At 45.9% G+C, this 10,644-nt stretch overlaps 1 long non-coding RNA gene across 1 annotated transcript; it reads left to right on the top strand.

Moving 5' to 3' along the window:
* Positions 1-6,905: 6,905 nt before the first annotated feature.
* LOC123038829 (uncharacterized) lies at positions 6,906-10,347 on the top strand. The gene is made up of 3 exons (XR_006417939.1): positions 6,906-7,190; positions 7,298-7,409; positions 10,142-10,347. It is a non-coding gene; the product is annotated as an uncharacterized lncRNA (long non-coding RNA).
* Positions 10,348-10,644: the final 297 nt, after the last annotated feature.

A 10,644-nucleotide genomic window follows, 5' to 3' on the forward strand; every position in this document is an offset into this window, starting at 1 on the left:
AGCCACGTAAAAACTTGCAACAACAATTAGAGGACGTCTAACTTGTTTTTGCAGCATGTGCCGTGTGATGTGATATGGCCAAAAGGATGTGATGAATGATATATGTGATGTATGAGATTGATCATGTTCTTGTAATAGGAATCACGACTTGCATGTCGATGAGTATGACAACCGGCAGGAGCCATAGGAGTTGTCTTAATTTATTTATGACCTGCGTGTCAACATAAACGTCATGTAATTACTTTACTTTATTGCTAAAGCGTTAGCCATAGTAGTAGAAGTAATAGATGACGAGACAACTTCAAGAAGACACGATGATGGAGATCATGGTGTCATGCCGGTGACAACGATGATCATGAAGCCCCGAAGATGGAGATCAAAAGGAGCAAATGATATTGGCCATATCATGTCACTATTTGATTGCATGTGATGTTTATCATGTTTTGCATCTTATTTGCTTAGAACGACGGTAGCTTAAATAAGATGATCCCTCGTAATAATTTCAAGAAAGTGTTCCCCCTAACTGTGCACCGTTGCGAAGGTTCGTTGTTTCGAAGCACCACGTGATGATCGGGTGTGATAGATTCTAACGTTCGAATACAACGGGTGTAAGCCAGATTTACACACGCAATACACTTAGGTTGACTTGACGAGCCTAGCATGTACAGACATGGCCTCGGAACACGGAAGACCGAAAGGTCGAGCATGAGTCGTATAGAAGATACGATCAACATGAAGATGTTCACCGATGTTGACTAGTCCGTCTCACGTGATGATCGGACACGGCCTAGTTGACTCGGATCATGTTTCACTTAGATGACTAGAGGGATGTCTATCTGAGTGGGAGTTCATTGAATAATTTGATTAGATGAACTTAATTATCATGAACTTAGTCTAAAATCTTTACACTATGTCTTGTAGATCAAATGGCCCACGCTAATGTTGCCCTCAACTTCAACGCGTTCCTAGAGAAAACCAAGCTGAAAGATGATGGCAGCAACTATACGGACTGGGTCCGGAACCTGAGGATCATCCTCATAGCTGCCAAGAAAGATTATGTCCTAGAAGCACCGCTAGGTGACGCACCCATCCCAGAGAACCAAGACGTTATGAACGCTTGGCAGTCACGTGCTGATGATTACTCCCTCGTTCAGTGCGGCATGCTTTACAGCTTAGAACCGGGGCTCCAAAAGCGTTTTGAGAGACACGGAGCATATGAGATGTTCGAAGAGCTGAAAATGGTTTTCCAAGCTCATGCCCGGGTCGAGAGATATGAAGTCTCTGACAAGTTCTTCAGTTGTAAGATGGAGGAAAATAGTTCTGTCAGTGAGCACATACTCAAAATGTCTGGGTTGCATAACCGCTTGACTCAGCTGGGAGTTAATCTCCCGGATGACGCGGTCATTGACAGAATCCTTCAGTCGCTTCCACCGAGCTACAAGAGCTTTGTGATGAACTTCAATATGCAGGGGATGGAAAAGACCATTCCTGAGGTATATTCAATGCTGAAATCAGCGGAGGTGGAAATCAAAAAGGAACATCAAGTGTTGATGGTGAATAAAACCACTAAGTTCAAGAAAGGCAAGGGTAAAAAGAACTTCAAGAAGGACGGCAAGGGAGTTGCCGCGCCCGGTAAGCAAGCTGCCGGGAAGAAGCCAAAGAATGGACCCAAGCCCGAGACTGAGTGTTTTTATTGCAAGGGAAGTGGTCACTGGAAGCGGAACTGCCCCAAATACTTAGCGGACAAGAAGGCCGGCAACACTAAAGGTATATGTGATATACATGTAATTGATGTGTACCTTACCAGTACTCGTAGTAGCTCCTGGGTATTTGATACCGGTGCGGTTGCTCACATTTGTAACTCAAAGCAGGAGCTGCGGAATAAGCGGAGACTGGCGAAGGACGAGGTGACGATGCGCGTCGGGAATGGTTCCAAGGTCGATGTGATCGCCGTCGGCACGCTACCTCTACATTTACCTACGGGATTAGTTTTAAACCTCAATAATTGTTATTTAGTGCCAGCTTTGAGCATGAACATTGTATCAGGATCTCGTTTAATTCGAGATGGCTACTCATTTAAATCCGAGAATAATGGTTGTTCTATTTATATGAGAGATATGTTTTATGGTCATGCTCCGCTGGTGAATGGTTTATTCTTAATGAATCTCGAGCGTAATGTTACACATATTCATAGTGTGAATACCAAAAGATGTAAGGTTGATAATGATAGTCCCACATACTTGTGGCACTGCCGCCTTGGTCACATAGGTGTCAAACGCATGAAGAAGCTCCATGCAGATGGACTTTTGGAGTCTCTTGATTACGAATCATTTGACACGTGCGAACCATGCCTCATGGGTAAAATGACCAAGACTCCGTTCTCAGGAACAATGGAGCGAGCAACCAACTTATTGGAAATCATACATACTGATGTGTGCGGTCCAATGAGTGTTGAGGCTCGCGGTGGCTATCGTTATGTTCTCACCCTCACTGATGACTTGAGTAGATATGGGTATGTCTACTTAATGAAACACAAGTCTGAGACCTTTGAAAAGTTCAAGGAATTTCAGAGTGAGGTTGAGAATCAACGTGACAGGAAAATCAAGTTCTTGCGATCAGATCGTGGGGGAGAATACTTGAGTCACGAATTTGGCACACACTTAAGGAAATGTGGAATAGTTTCACAACTCACGCCGCCTGGAACACCTCAGCGTAATGGTGTGTCCGAACGTCGTAATCGCACTCTATTGGATATGGTGCGATCTATGATGTCTCTTACCGATTTACCGCTGTCATTTTGGGGCTATGCTTTAGAGACTGCCGCATTCACTTTAAATAGGGCTCCGTCGAAATCCGTTGAGACGACACCGTATGAATTATGGTTTGGGAAGAAACCTAAGCTGTCGTTTCTAAAAGTTTGGGGATGCGATGCTTATGTCAAGAAACTTCAACCTGAAAAGCTCGAACCCAAGTCGGAAAAATGCGTCTTCATAGGATACCCTAAAGAAACTATTGGGTATACCTTCTACCTCAGATCCGAAGGCAAGATCTTTGTTGCCAAGAATGGATCCTTTCTAGAGAAAGAGTTTCTCTCGAAAGAAATAAGTGGGAGGAAAGTAGAACTCGATGAAGTATTACCTCTTGAACCGGTAAGTGGCGCAGCTCAAGAAAATGTTCCTGAGGTGCCTGCACCGACTAGAGAGGAAGTTAATGATGATGATCATGAAACTTCAGATCAAGTTGCTACTGAACTTCGTAGGTCCACAAGGACACGTTCCGCACCAGAGTGGTACGGCAACCCTGTCTTGGAAATCATGTTGTTAGACAACGGTGAACCTTCGAACTATGAAGAAGCGATGGCGGGCCCAGATTCCGACAAATGGCTGGAAGCCATGAAATCCGAGATAGGATCCATGTATGAAAACGAAGTATGGACTTTGACTGACTTGCCCGATGATCGGCGAGCCATAGAAAATAAATGGATCTTTAAGAAGAAGACAGACGCGGATGGTAATGTAACCATCTATAAAGCTCGGCTTGTCGCTAAGGGTTATCGACAAGTTCAAGGGGTTGACTACGATGAGACTTTCTCACCCGTAGCGAAGCTGAAGTCCGTCCGAATCATGTTAGCAATTGCCGCATTCTATGATTATGAGATATGGCAAATGGACGTCAAAACGGCATTCCTTAATGGTTTCCTTAAGGAAGAATTGTATATGATGCAGCCGGAAGGTTTTGTCGATCCTAAGAATGCTGACAAGGTGTGCAAGCTCCAACGCTCGATTTATGGGCTGGTGCAAGCATCTCGGAGTTGGAACATTCGTTTTGATGAGATGATCAAAGCGTTTGGGTTTACGCAGACTTATGGAGAAGCCTGCATTTACAAGAAAGTGAGTGGGAGCTCTGTAGCATTTCTCATATTGTATGTGGATGACATACTGTTGATGGGAAATGATATAGAATTCTTGGAAAGCATAAAGGCCTACTTGAACAAGTGTTTTTCAATGAAGGATCTTGGAGAAGCTGCTTATATATTAGGCATCAAGATCTATAGAGATAGATCGAGACGCCTCATTGGTCTTTCACAGAGTACGTACCTTGACAAGATATTGAAGAAGTTCAAAATGGATCAGTCAAAGAAGGGGTTCTTGCCTGTATTGCAAGGTACGAGATTGAGCACGGCTCAATGCCCGACCACGGCAGAAGATAGAGAAAAGATGAGTGTCGTCCCCTATGCCTCGGCCATAGGGTCTATCATGTATGCTATGCTGTGTACCAGACCTGATGTAAACCTTGCCGTAAGTTTGGTAGGAAGGTACCAAAGTAATCCCGGCATGGAACACTGGACAGCGGTCAAGAATATCCTGAAGTACCTGAAGAGGACTAAGGATATGTTTCTCGTTTATGGAGGTGACGAAGAGCTCGTCGTAAAGGGTTACGTCGATGCTAGCTTCGACACAGATCTGGATGACTCTAAGTCACAAACCGGATACGTGTATATTTTGAATGGTGGGGCAGTAAGCTGGTGCAGTTGCAAGCAAAGCGTTGTGGCGGGATCTACATGTGAAGCGGAGTACATGGCAGCCTCGGAGGCAGCACAAGAGGCAATCTGGGTGAAGGAGTTCATTACCGACCTAGGAGTCATACCCAATGCGTCGGGCCCGATGACTCTCTTCTGTGACAACACTGGAGCTACTGCGCTTGCCAAGGAGCCCAGGTTTCACAGGAAGACCAGGCATATCAAGCGTCACTTCAACTCCATTCGTGAAAGTGTTCAAAATGGAGACATAGATATTTGTAAAGTACATACGAACCTGAATGTGGCAGATCCGTTGACTAAACCTCTCCCTAGATCAAAACATGATCAACACCAGAACTGCATGGGTGTTCGATTCATCACAATGTAACTAGACTATTAACTTTAGTGCAAGTGGGAGACTGTTGGAAATATGCCCTAGAGGCAATAATAAAATGGTTATTATTATATTTCTTTGTTCATGATAATTGTCTATTGTTCATGCTATAATTGTGTTATCCGAAAATCGTAATACATGTGTGAATACATAGACCACAACACGTCCCTAGTGAGCCTCTAGTTCACTAGCTCGTTGATCAAAAGATAGTCATGGTTTCCTGACTATGGGCATTGGATGTCATTGATAATGGGATCACATCATTAGGAGAATGATGTGATGGACAAGACCCAATCCTAAGCATAGCTCAAAGATCGTGTAGTTTGTTTGCTATAGCTTTTCCTAATGTCAAGTATCATTTCCTTAGACCATGAGATTGTGCAACTCCCGGATGCCGTAGGAGTGCTTTGGGTGTGCCAAACGTCACAACGTAACTGGGTGACTATAAAGGTATACTACAGGTATCTCCGAAAGTGTCTGTTGGGTTGGCACAAATCGAGACTGGAATTTGTCACTCCGTATGACGGAGAGGTATCTCTGGGCCCACTCGGTAATGCATCATCATAATGAGCTCAATGTGACCAAGTGGTTGATCACGGGATCATGCATTACGTTACGAGTAAAGTGACTTGCCGGTAACGAGATTGAACGAGGTATTGGGATACCGACAATCGAGTCTCGGGCAAGTAACGTACCGATTGACAAAGGGAATTGTATACGGGATTGATCGAATCCTCGACATCGTGGTTCATCCGATGAGATCATCGAGGAGCATGTGGGAGCCAACATGGGTATCCAGATCCCGCTGTTGGTTATTGACCGGAGAGTCGTCTCGGTCATGTCTGCGTGTCTCCCGAACCCGTAGGGTCTACACACTTAAGGTTCGGTGACGCTAGGGTTGTTGAGATATTAGTATACGATAACCCGAAAGTTGTTCGGAGTCCTGGATGAGATCCCGGACGTCACGAGGAGCTCCGGATTAGTTCGGAGGTGAAGATTTATATATAGGAAGTCAAGTTTCGGCCATCGGGAAGGTTTTCGGGGTAATCGGTATTGTACCGGGACCACCGGAAGGGTCCCGGGGGTCCACCGGGTGGGGCCACCTATCCCGGAGGGCCCCATGGGCTGAAGTGGGAGGGGAACCAGTCCCAGATGGGCTGGTGCGCCCCCCATGGGCCTCCCCTGCGCCTAGGGTTGGAAACCCTAGGGGTGGGGGCGCCCCACTTGGCTTGGGGGGCACTCCACCCCCCTTGGCCGCCACCCACCTTGGAGATTCAATCTCCTAGGGCCGGCGCCCCCCTAGGGGTCCTATAAATAGTGGGGGGGAGGGAGGGCAGCCGCACCCTAGCCCCTGGCGCCTCCCTCTCCCTCCCGTGACACTCCTTCCTCTCCCTGAGCTTTGCGAAGCCCTGCTGAGATCACCGTTGTTTCCACCACCACGCCGCCGTGCTGCTGGATCTTCATCAATCTCTCCTTCCCCCTTGCTGGATCAAGTTGGAGAAGACGTCTTTCTAACCGTACGTGTGTTGAACGCGGAGGTGCCGTCCGTTCGGCGCTAGGTCATCGGTGATTTGAATCACGACGAGTACGACTCCATCAACCCCGTTCTCTTGAACGCTTCCGCGCGCGATCTACAAGGGTATGTAGATGCACTCCTCTCTCTCTCTCGTTGCTAGACGACTCCATAGATTGATCTTGGTGATGCGTAGAAAATTTTAAAATTCTGCTACGTTCTCCAACATCTAGTAGGTCTTTTACTATTTGTAACTTTGTCCATGAGTTTAGGAGCTTGAATTTCGAGGCTCACAATCTCGCGAACCACGCTCTGAAGTTAGGGGTGGACCGCCATGTTTGGTTAGGGCACTCGGGAAACCTTTCTTTCGTCCGTGTAAACGTTGTGACTACTTAATAAAGCTTCGTGGGTTTGTCTTAAAAAAAAACTTCCGAATTTCAGCGAACCGGTACCCTAGCTAGACCGAAATCCCTCCCCGACCCCTCTCATTTGTCTAGATTTGAAGGCCCGACGCAGCTCTCTGTCTCTCTCGATCCCTCTCCTCCACCCCGCCGCCACCCACCCTATCCTCCACCCCGCCGGCACCCTCTCCTCCGGCAAGGTCGCTCCGTCTCGATCCCTCTCCTCCCGCCAGATCGCCCCGTCCAGGTCCCTCTCCCCCCGCATATCGCCCCGTCCCGGTCCATCTCCGCCCCGTACTGTCCCTCTCCCGCAAGGTCGCAAGGACACTCCGACGTCTTGGTTACCTGTCCCTCTCGCCGCCGGTAAGGCTTCTCCTCTCGCTCCCTTCCCCACCTCTCTTCTCCCCCTCCCTCTCTCTGATGCATTTTTCTTCTTGAACCCTAACCCTAACCTGAACCCACCTGTTCAGCAGGACGCCTCACTCCAGCCACCCGATCTGGGCAGCCCACGGTCGGTCAACTCCACCCCCGGAGGACCAAGGAGCAAGAAGCACCGGGGCTCTTGGTCTGGGAGCAAGCAGGGTATGCTTCGCATCTTTCAATTAGAGTGGTTCTTCAGTTGGTTGCTGCAATATATTTGCTTGGATACATTGTCACAACATTGTCATATGGACTAGGTTGTTATTTCCTTTGATTGCTGCAATATATTGCTCCATAAGATCTAGACAGGTTCTTCGGATAATTTTGCTCTGTTTGGATTAGCTAAGTGACTGGGTGACTGCTTATAGGCCATGTGTAGAGTTTTAATTCAAGAACATCAGTCAGGAGTCCTAGATTAACAATGACTGCTTTGAGCATCATTCATACATGAGGAATAACTAATTCTTGTTCCCTATCAATGTGTGCTGGAAGCACTATTTTGCAGTATATGCGACATATATACTACTCTCCAATCAAAGAACAACCTACCACAAAAAGAAGTATATACAGTCGTTTCTTCGTAGGATTATATACTATTTTGTGATGTATATATTTTTAGACCGGTATATACTGCTTATAACAAAAGCATACAGTTTTCTTGTGCAATTTTTTAGTTGCTTTCTTGTGCAATTAGCATTGCGACCAAGGATTACGAGTCGACGAGTCGACGAGTCGTTCCGAGGTTGAGACTCATAGACTAATCGGACTAGTCTTAGTCTAGTGCTGGACTAGTCGACATAGTACTGTAGTACTCAACTACTAATACATAGTAGCAGTATGGAGTAGTATGTAGTAAACTGTACAGCACATTACAGGCCAGCAGTGCTAGCCAACACTAGTCAGGCCCAGCCCAGCCCAGCGCCACACAGCACGCCCCCACCAGCTGGCCCATTTGGGCCCAAGTGGCTATCCTATACTTAACTCACGTCCCAGCCACTGGAACCCTAAGATCCCAATCGATCCCAACTCGCCGCCAGTGCCAACACGCACGGGAGCACGTGCGCGTGCCCTGCGCCTCTGGCCGCTTCCGCCGGCGAGCTCGCCGACCACCGCCGTGCCTCCTCCCTTCCTCCTCTCTCTCTCTCTCTCTCTCTCTCTCTCTCGTCTCAGGGCCGCGCTCGCCTACGGGTCATGGCCACGGCCGCCGCCCGAGCACGAGCTCCAGCCGGCGGCCGCGCCTGGCTGCGACATCCGCCGTCCCGGTGATGAGTGGCGGCAGCCTCGTCCAGCAAGCTCATTTATACCTCCAAAGTTTTGAGTCGCTCGACTCGATTTGGTCGACTAGCCCAGACTAGTCGTCGACTAGTCCATCCACGGCTCGACTCGGTCTGCTAGTCTACACGAGAAATGCAGTCGACACTCACTTTGCGACTCGTCGACTAGTCGAGCGACTAGTCTAGACTAGTCGTTCGACTCGTAATCATTGATTGCGACCAAGGAGTATCTAGTACTAGCGAGAAGATTATATACTAAATATTTAAATTTTAATTGGAGTACTGTGGCCAAGGGTTTAGGAGTTTGTACTTAATTTTTTAATTGGAGAGTATATACTTTTTTTATTAGAATATATACTTCTCGACCAAAAAAAGGATATACCCAGCTGATATAGCAGTATATTCAGTTATTCATACGAATGATGCATACTCTCTGCTGAAATTGAATTGAAGTATATCCACATGAATGAAGTATATACTCTGCTGAAATTGAAGTATATTCACTAAATTTGATACATCCATAGAGAAATGTATGATAAGGCATGCATATATTACATATGCATTCTGGAGTGGATATCTAGTCTACATTCATTTGTTCTTCACTGCAAAAGCATCTTCTTGTTGTTGTTCTGTTTGTTGCCGACAAGCACACGCACGGTGGGCAGCACGACGTTAGGAGTCCAACGCATCGAAATCGCAGGCACTCCATGCCATGCTATCCATGGCCTCCAGATGACACCTTGGGAAATTCTACCTGCATGCATAGAGCTTAGATAAGGGGTACAGCCAACTAGATGCCTACCTGAGCAAGCAATGAATTAGTCACGGAAAGAGTGATTGATGCATGCTTTTGTAGCTCAATCTGAAGTTCGTAGACCAGAAATAATATTGAATAAATGATGCACCTTGACGAGTTAAATTGTCGGTGGCATCTCATCTTCTCATCCTCAAGTTTGAGTTGCGCCAACCACATCTAATGTGCCTCGTCGTCGAGTCGACAAGCGGCCGCCGGCTGCATCTTGTCTCCAAGCCCTAATTAGTAGGTGGATTGATTTTATTGAAAGAAGAATGATGCATGTTAATGCGGTGCTAACAAGATTTGAATCTGAATGTGCCTTATCCCTATTAGTATGGAACAAACTTTCAAAGTCCATGGGACCACTTCTGATTAGCACCTAATCAACTAACTAAATGGTAAGGAGGTTTGTTGCGATGGCACAATAAACAACAGTGGAGAATAAAAAAGAAATGACACATGGCATAGGAGTATGTACTCCTAGGTGTACCAACCCATTTTCCTATATATATCCTCTGTTTTAATATGTAGTCTCTTATCGACTTAGTCTCGGTCCTACTTAACCTACTCGGTTGTTGATGGTTTGTCGCCATTACCTTTCGATTCATGATAATTGTGCAAATGAAGTGCAAGTTAACCTTTGAGCAACTTCTATATCAAGTTGAGGTATTTTTTTACCCTTTGTAAAGATTGTTGCAAGCTAAAGCTTATCGTGTCACACTTTGATTTGTCTTCTTGGCTGTCACATCTTTCACTTTGAGCAATTTGTACAACCATTGTGCCCTATGAGACCATATGTCACCATTTCTCATCATATTTTGCAGGAAATATTGGGTGAAGTGTGATGCTGAACGGACAGAACGAAGAAAGGAAGATCCTTGAGCAATGAAAATCTTTGTTGGGTGGTGCTAATAATGCAAAGATTCAGTTTTTATGTAACCTTGGATAGACTCTGATCATTTGATGTTGTTGTGAACCTTTTTCGTATTGCAAAGATTAACTTTTTACAAAGTCTCATATTGATGTTTTATGTATTGGCATGGTTCAGTTTAATGCAAAACATTGCTACGTGTGAACAAACAAGCTGTCAATGTTGGTGCTGGTAGAGATTTATTCATCCTATTTATTCCTAGCACAAAGGCGTTCGTTGGTGCTGGTACAATTTGGTTCTGGTATAGATTTGTTTACAGATGCTCATTTTGGTTATGGTATAGATTTGCCATCAAAATCCTAGTGGCAGCCAAACATGAAATTTGGATTTGGAATCTAGATTCAGCCAAATGAAATCTTGATAGAGATTTCATTTCATTTCATTTCAGAAATAAAA

The sequence above is a fragment of the Triticum aestivum genome, chromosome 1A (genome assembly GCF_018294505.1).
Source record: "Triticum aestivum cultivar Chinese Spring chromosome 1A, IWGSC CS RefSeq v2.1, whole genome shotgun sequence".
Classification (NCBI taxonomy): domain Eukaryota; kingdom Viridiplantae; phylum Streptophyta; class Magnoliopsida; order Poales; family Poaceae; genus Triticum; species Triticum aestivum.